The sequence below is a fragment of the Manis pentadactyla genome, assembly GCF_030020395.1.
Source record: "Manis pentadactyla isolate mManPen7 chromosome Y unlocalized genomic scaffold, mManPen7.hap1 SUPER_Y_unloc_5, whole genome shotgun sequence".
NCBI lineage: Eukaryota > Metazoa > Chordata > Mammalia > Pholidota > Manidae > Manis > Manis pentadactyla.
The window spans coordinates 1,130,350-1,139,563 of NW_026644610.1; positions in this window are offsets into that span (position 1 = coordinate 1,130,350).

Below are 9,214 nucleotides of genomic sequence, written 5' to 3' on the forward strand. Positions count from 1 at the left end.
AATAAAGATGGTGGTGTGAGAGATGAGACAGTGGCTTCCTCCTAAAACTGCATATAATACAAAAATATAATCAATACAACCAATCCTGAAAGAGCAACAGGAAAGAGGACTGCACCAGAGTGCATACACCTGGGGAAAAGAGCAGACCTCACGGAACAGGGTAACATACCGAAGCTGTGTCATGGTGAGACCCAAGCCCTTCCCTCAAACCAGCTAAGCAGAGGGTGGAAGAGCAACTGTCTGGGGAGGGAATGGAGGTCTGGAACTGCTAAATGCCTAACTCCAGAGACCTGCTCTGGGAGCACAAACCTACATTTCATGGTGCTTGCATGGTAATCTCATGATTAGGGGGTTGGAAAGCTAAGAACAGAAGAATTCCTGGAGAGACTAAGATTCCAGCTGCTTGTGGAAAGCAGGGATCCACATTCGGCTGCTCTGGGACAAAAGAAAGGTGGGCAGTATGAGAGACTTCCTAAGAAGGAAACCCTTGGCAAGAGGGTTGCTAAAGGGGCAAGGATTGCACAGAGCTTACTACTCAGGAAAATGACAGGTAGACAAAATTGTCTGGGGGCACTCAGCACAACAGGTTAGGAGCTTTCATGACCTTCAGGTGCTCCAGCTCCCAGGCTGGCTACACAGCTCTAAGGACCCCTTCCGTGATATGCAGCCTACTGCGCCTTTCTCCCAGCCAGCTGCCACCTGGCTTGCAAAACAGCAAACCCTACTATGGTTGTTAGGCCAGCTAGAGGGAAGATCTGTGTACAGCAACTACAGATGCAAAGCATAGAGGCTTATACCTGTGTGCTTGGCCCACCGGTTTAGGCAGTGGAGACAGTCATAGCAGCCAGGAAGCAGTAAACAGCTCTTTCTGCCCCCAGGCACCAATACCACTACACTTCATCTCCTGACATTACTTCAGGGGCTGAGGAGCTCCAGAGAGTAGAGCTTCTAGGTACTAGAGGGCGCCATATACAAATATGAAAGTTTTAAGATGTTAGGAAAAGTAATAAATTAGTAAATCTGGAGCCTAGGGTACTGGGAGAGAAGACTTTTTATAAGAAGTTTGGATTTTTCAAGGTATTTATATGCAGTAAGGAACAGAGTAGGGATAACTGAGAAAAGTCGAAGTATATGTTGTTTGCAATTAGAACCTATATACTGGAAGTAAAATAATGGAAAAAGCCACGTCAAGCATTAGCCAAAGTAAAGATCTAGTGTATATCAATTAATATCAAAAGAATAGACTTAGAGTCAAAGAGCATTACTGTATCTCCAAAGAGTTATTAAATAGTGTGAAAAGATTCATCAACCATGAGACACCTAAGAAAAACAGCCTTAAAATGATAAATCCACTATCATAGAGAAAAATTTCAACAGATCTTTATTGACAATTGATACATTACACAGACAAAAGAAATGATGATCTGGGAAACAGAAGCAATGAATTTATGGACAAGCATATAGTTATGCGACTAAGAGTTTGTGAATAAACTTTTCAAGCATCTATGGAATATTTACAAAAATTCATTATGTTCCAGGACATGAATAAAGCCTCAATGTTCGTCAGAGAATAGGTATTACACATATTACATCTCTTACAGCATTAACGAGTGACAAAAATTTACAATGCTTCCACCACAATCTGGTAATTTAAAAGAACATATGCTGCTGAACAACTCATGAGGTTAATAAAAAAATATGATGAAAACTTATAAAAACCTTGTGAAATGTGATAATGAAAATAAAATATACAAAAACTTGTGAGGCACAACAAAATCAGAGTTTTCAGATAAACTTATTACCTAAAATATATTAGATAAAATTTAAAGTGATTTAATTTGCTTAATGCTCCTCAAATGAAGTTAGAAAAAGAGCAATATAATAAACCCAAGTTATATGAAAAGAAAGAGATAATGAAAATAGGAGCAGATATGCAACAGAGATCCACTACAACTTTGTCATTTAATACTTGAGTTAGGGACTATGGGATTATACAGAGTAGGGTTAAGGCAAGATATTTACAGTCAAAGCAATGTAACAACATAAAGTCCCTATCAAAACTGTGTTCAGCATTATGCAAAGTCAAGGTCACACTAATTCTCTAGGGAAAAGACACCAAACTAGGAATATAGACATCTTCACTGAGATCAGTTAAAGGTCAAAATGTCAGGAGCAACTTGGCTTGGAAAGTTTGAGTGTTCCACAAGGGTATCTCAGCATAACCCCGTGACTTCACCATAAACAGCCCTAGCAAACAGACAATAACCCAGCTCACCTTGAGGGCAGGGCAGGTGTCACAAGTTCACACCCTAAGCCCTCAGTTCTCAAAAGTCCTCAAATGCCTATAAATCCCCTAGACAATGCACCACCCTGAGCTCTCTTGTCCCGTCCTTGTGTAACCAGGAGCTCTGTATTCTGAGTGTATATCTCAGTAAAAGTCTCCCTGGCTCTCCTACCTTGTCTGTTTGCTAAGTTAATTCTTAGACTCTGCAAATAAGAACCCCGGCATCAGGCTAACATGATTTTAAAAACTTGAAAAAGTAAGAGGGATGTAAATCAAGAAAGTCAACTAGAAGGCCATTGCAAAAATTCAGACATTAAATATTCAACACCCAAACATCTCTCTTATCCTCCAGCCCTCACTATGGTCCACAAGAATATTATTTTCCAAATTTTAGCCCAACTTCACTGATCTATGAAGCCATCCCTGACTTATTCTCCAACATTAATAGTGGCCTGCCTTTGTACTCACATTAATTCTCATACATACTGTACTTTAACTATTGTCTTTCTTTTCCACAGAACTTCCCTCAAGACAGGGACATGGATTTGGTATCTCTGGAATCTGGCACAGTTCCTGCTAGACCTGCTGAAGGGCTCCCACCCATAAGATGGTGAACTTCCTTCTTCTCTTTGGAGTCCTCAGTTCCCGTCAGCAAAACCTGAAGCCCAATCACTTCTCTCCCCCCTCCTAATCCCAGCTCCTGGCCAATAGCCACCAGCCCCGTAGAAGTAACACCTCAATCAGCTCATGCCCCTTCTTATATAACCCAACACCTTTCCCTAATAAAGCGGAATTCTCTGGTGAATTGCAGCTGTGTGTCTCTCCTTTCCTTTCATTAGTGCCAAAACCCGGGAGATTGGACACCCCAACTGGGCCCCGTCTTCCCCCTGACACCAGCAGCAGCTTGCCCTCGTCCTCTTTTTCTGGCACTGGCTCCTCACACTCACCACTCCTCTTTGGCCTTTGGGTAAGTTTTCCCCCAGAGTGGGCCACTCATTCCCCAGCTATCGCAGTGCTATTGACCGTGATCATCCGGCAATGCCCTGACGCTCGGGGACGAAGAGGGAACTCTCCCCGCCTTAGGCCTTCACGGCTGCGGCGGACCCTCAGCCCCCTCCTGTGACAGTCATAAACGCACTCACTGCTCCTTCCATTTCCCCAGGGTGGGCCACTCTTCCCCGAGCTATGGCAGCACCATTGACTGTGATCGTCCGGCAAGGCCCTGATGATCGGGGACTAGTAGGGAACTCTCCCCTCCTTAGGCCTTCATGGCTGTGGCCGATCCTCAGTCCCCTCCTCCAACAGCCATTAATGAGGTGACTCCTTTGTGAATGAGAACGCTCCCTTTCTTCCCCCTCCTACTTCCATTCTTTCCACCGAAAATTACTTCCACCGAAAACTCCTAGTACTAGGTACCTCGGACTCCGGCACTCTGCCTTCTTAGAGAAGTCTGGGTGACGACCCACACTTCCTAAGAAACCGACTCGTATACAAGTTTCTTCAGACCACAAAGGATCATCAGGGACACCCTTTGTCTCCTTGCAGTCTACTCCCAGTCCGAGGATCTCCGTTCGTCTTCCCCTGTTTGTCTCTCTCTCTGTCCTTTAGCCACAGGAGCCTCTTCATCCCTCCCTGAAAGCTCACCTCTTGACTGCCTGCACAAGCATCTAACTACCCTCTCCATGACACCTGATATAAAGCGTTCACCTCTTGAATGCCTGCTCAAGTATCTAGCCACCCTCTCTCTGACGCCTGATATAAAACCAAAACTTCTCCGTAAATACTGCTCCCAAGATTGGCTGACATAACCCCTAGTCAATAACAACCAATGGCCCGCAGGGGGAAATCTTGATCCTAACATCACTCATGATCTCTTTAACTACTGCCAGCACCTGAAAATATGGAAGGAGATTCAATATATATAAAAGCTTTCTGCCTCCTCCTCCCGCCACCCTTGCCACAGCTGCCGCCTACTCCCCCCACCTCCACCAAAGTTCTCCTAGCCTGCAGGCCATCTCCCTCCCCTCCACACACTCCCAGTACCTCCTCAATTACCATTGACACAGCTGATGAACCTCTGCCATACAGGCTACCCCCTTCAGCCCCTCCCCCTCCTACAAACCCTCCACCCTCTTCCGCCGCAGCCGCCGCCTCCCCCTCCTCTCCCACAAGAGCCCCTCCACTTTCCTCCACCACCACTGCTGTAGCCGCTGCCCCCACCACAGCAGAAGCCTCCCGTTCGATCCCTTCCCCCTCCTCTCCTACAACAACCCCTCCCCCTTCCTCCACCACCATCTCCTCCTCCACCCCACCCCCCTTGTAGTTCAAGCCTGAGCCTTTCAGCCCCCCTCCAACTAAGTTCCAGGAGCCTCTTCTGTCTTTGCCCCCATCACCTATTTCTCCCCCACAGACTGAGCCAGAACCCTTCAGTCCTCCTCAGACTCGGTCCCGAGGGCCTCCCAAAATTATCACCCCCTTCGAGAAGTAGCAGGATCCAAATGCATCGTGTGCATTCATGTCCCTTTCTCCTTAGGAGATTTAGCCCAACTTGAGAAATGCCTAAGTTCCTTTTCCACTAATCCTACGACATATATCAAAGAGTTTCAATGGACCCTCCAGTCATACAGCCTCACACATCATGACATTTTCATGCTCCTGGCCAATACCCTCCTTCCTGAAGAGCGCAGACGAGTTTGGGACTTTGCCCTAATGCACGCCACTGAATCCCACAGGACTGACCCCACCTAACCCATTGGCCACCGCTGTTCCTGAACAAGACCCACACTGGGATTATAACAACACCATGGGTCTCTGCTCTTGAGATATTTTTGCCTCCTGCTTAATAGCAGGTCTGAAAAAGGCAGCTCGTAAAGTAGTCGATTTTCAAAAGCTCCAAGACATAATTCAAAGGAGGGAGGAGACACACTCTGAGTTCTTAGACAGACTCACTCAAGCCCTATTACAGTTACCAGCCTGGACCCAGAAACGCCTGACGGGAGACATGTCCTTATGACACACTTCCTAGCTCAAAGCTACCCCGACATTAAAGCTAAACTCAAAAAGTTAGAACAGGGCCCCGCTACCCCACAGACTGAGATCCTAACAGTGACCTTTAAAGTCTTCCATAACCGGGAGGAGGAGAAAGAATGCCGTAAACAAAAGGCTGATGAGGCCAATTTCCAAATGTTGGCCAAGCTGATAAAACCAGAATCTGGGCACTCCTCTACAAACAAGCCGCCCCACAGGAGCTTGTTTCAAGTGAGGACAAGAAGAACATTAGTCAAGAGCTACCACCCCATGCCCCAGATGCCACAAAAAGGGTCACTGGGGATCTGATTGCCCAGCCACCCAAAGGGGAGGCTGGACGAACAACCCCCATCCTAAGCCCGCCATAGTGGGGCTGGCAGAAGAAGATAGATGGGGCTTGGGGGCTTCTCGCCCGACCATTTCCATCACCAAACAGGAGCCCAGGGTTACTTTAATAGTAGACGGTCACATCTTCTTCCTCCTAGATACAAGAGCCACCTTCTCAGTCTTGCGTGAATAGTGGGGCCCTACCATGCCTGCCATTACTCCTATAGTCGGGTTAGGAGGTAAACAGATTTCCCCATTAAAAATCCCCCTTTTTTATGCACAATCCAAGACAATCCCATACCTGTCTCCCAATCCTTCCTGGTTATGCCCCAGTGTCCCATCCCCTTACTAGGATGAGACATTTTTTCTCTCCTCCATGTTTCCATAACTATATCCACGCCCACAGCCCCCAGTAGTCCCTTTCTAATGGCCCTCATAGCCGACGACACCCTCTACCCAATGAAACCTCCAGTTCTGCCCTCATACACCCTGTAAATCCCAAAGTTTGGGACATTACAAGCCCTTCCATGGCTCTCTGTCTTCCTGCCTCTATCAAATTACATGACCCCTCTCAGTATATCTGTCAGGCCCAATAACCCCTAACCACTTCAGCCCTCATAGGCCTCCAACCCATCATTCAAGATCTTTTAAATGAAAGGTACCTCAAACCCACTCAAACCCCTTTAATACCCCCACATTAGCTGTTAAAAAAACAACAGATCTTTCCACCTTGTCCAAGACCTTCGCCTCATTAACATGGCCATCGTCCCTATCCATCCCTTAGTCCCAAATCCATACACCCTTTTATCGCAGATCCCTACCTCGGCCTCCCACTTCTCAGTCCTAGATCTCAAGGATGCATTTTTTTCTATCCCTCTGGACACCTCCTCCCAAGATATTTTCGCCTTTACCTGGACAGCCCCATACAATAGACATTCTGAACAACTCACTTGGACAGTTTTGCCACAAGGCTTTGAGATAGTCCCCATATATTTGGACAGATCCTAGCTCAAGACCTCAAACAGTTTCATCATGATCACTCTGAGTCCACATTATTACAATACGTGGACGATCTTCTACTCTGCAGTCCCTCGTGGGAACAGTCTCAATTTGACGCTGGCTCCCTACTTAACCTTCTAGCTACCAGAGGTTACCTAGAATCCCCTGTCAACGCTCAAATCTCTTCCCCTTCTGTCACCTACCTCGGATTTCTTCTATCTCAACAAAGAAAGTCCATTATCTTAGACTGAAAATGGTTCCTCTCTGACCTGCCCATTCCCAAAACCAAGACAGAAATCCTTTCCTTTCTAGGCCTGGCTGGGTATTGTAGAGCATGGATCTCTAACTTCTCCCTGTTGGCAAGACCCCAATATGACATCAGCAAGGCCCCCACTGAATAACCGTTATCCTCCTCACCCCGACACTCCTTCATTAAGCTTCATGGAGCCCTTGCGGAAGCCCCAGCTCTCCAACTTACTGATTTGTCAAACCCCTTCTCATTATACATTCATGAGAGGTCCAGTCATGCTCTAGGAGTCCTAGGCCAATATTATGGCCCATCCTTTGCCCCAGTAACTTATCTTTCCAAGCAATTAGATCCCACAGTTCGGGGATGGCCCCCTGCCTATGGGCATTAGCCACTGGACAGCTCTTGCAGAAGGAAGCTCATAAACTGACATTCGGGGTGCCCCTTACCATTCTGTCCTCACATCACCTAAAGGATCTCTTAACCTACAAAAGTTTACAGACTCTCCCTCCAGACTCCTGACCTTACTGTCCTCTTTCCTCCAAAATTCTGTTCACCCCCTTTGCCATCCATACCCAAATCATGACTTTTTCCTCCTTTACTGCTCCCTTGCTCTCTCTCGCTTTTTTTCCTCATTCCTATTGTCTTCCCCGCCACCCCAGCATCCTTTGTATGGCGATTCAAAGTCAGACAGACTTAAACACAGCATCAAACAAAAATTACTGCCCTCATTGCCACATCAGACTGCCCTCTGAAAGGCTGCTCTGAGCCTTTATACCTCCACTTTTCTCCCTCCACCGAAGTGTTCACTAGCAGCTACCTTTATTCTCACTACCTCTGCTTCCTCTATAACCAAAAACAAGCCTGTTGCAGATGATGGCCAGACACCTACGGAGATGTCCCTACTGGTCCTGCGCCATTCACTACATGGGTAACTCCCGGTACCCACAGTATTACTCCTCCAACCCATTGTCTTCAATACTAACAAACCCTTTCCTCACCTGGCTGTGACCTATTGCAGGCCCTATAATAATCATTCTTCTCGACTGTCTTTTCTTACCTTGTATAGTAAAGTTTATCAAATCCCATGTCGGTAAAATCTCTAATCAAATTTTCAACCAGCTTTTACTCAGGAACTACCAGCTTTTAGCCAGGGAAGATCCCTCACCCTCACGTAACCTCCTCACCACACGCTGAGATGGACCCCTCTCTCCGCTGGACACTGTTCCTGGAAACAATGGCCGCAGACGCCTGGCTTCTGGCACCCGTATCCTCTTGGCACCATTAGAATCAACAAGTCCTCAACCTATGGTTACAGGTAACCTTCATTGATTTCCAATCTGAAGAAGTCCACATCAACTTATCCTTACTATGGGGAGTCCTATCAACCCTTTCCTCCCGGTCCTCAAGCCCTCACTCCCTTCTCCGCCCCCATTCAGCAGGAAGCAGTCAGAGAGAAAGCAACGTACACAACCCCATAGAGGAGAAAGGGGGGAATGAAGGGACTCACCCGTAAGATGGCGAACCTCCTGCTTCTCTTCCGAGTCCTCAGTTCCCGCTGGCACCACCTGAGGCCCAATCACCTCTCTCCCCCATCCCAATCCCAGCACATAGCCAATAGGCACCAGCCCCGTAGAAGTGATACATGCCCCTTCTTATATAACCCAACACCTTTCCCTAATAAAGCAGAATTCTCCGGTGAATTGCTGCTGTGTGTTGCTCCTTTCCTTTCACCTGCACTCGTCAATGTGTCTTGAATTAAGAAATAAAGGAGTGAATGATGTGGTAAGATCCCTGCATGATTATAATAATATATATTGATTACTTAAAATGTGTGATGTATTGAGCAAAGTGCCTCTCTTGCATTATCTAATTTTATCTTCATAGAAATTCTGAAGTAGATACTATTGTTATCTCTACTATACAGAGAGGAAACTGAACATTGGAAGGATTAAGAAACTTTTCCAAGGTCACATAAACAAGTAAGTAAGATATCTGGTACTCAGGTCAGACTTGTCTGATGTTAAAATACTTGTTCTAAACCCCCATGAAATCCTTTCATTTGGGATTCTAAAATGTATTTGATCTTAGATTTCTAGCTTCCAGAATTGTTAGAAAATAAATTTGTTTTTTTAAGTTACCAAGTCTATGGTGTTTTATTGTGACAGTTCTATCAAACTAATGCAAACTATATATAAAACCAAATATGTTTAGTTCACATAACTTTTTGCATGATCTATGAAAGTCTAGTGAAAGAAACTCTATTTATTGAATAATAATAAATGAAAGTAATTATAGGAGATGTCAAAAACCTATCATTACATATCACA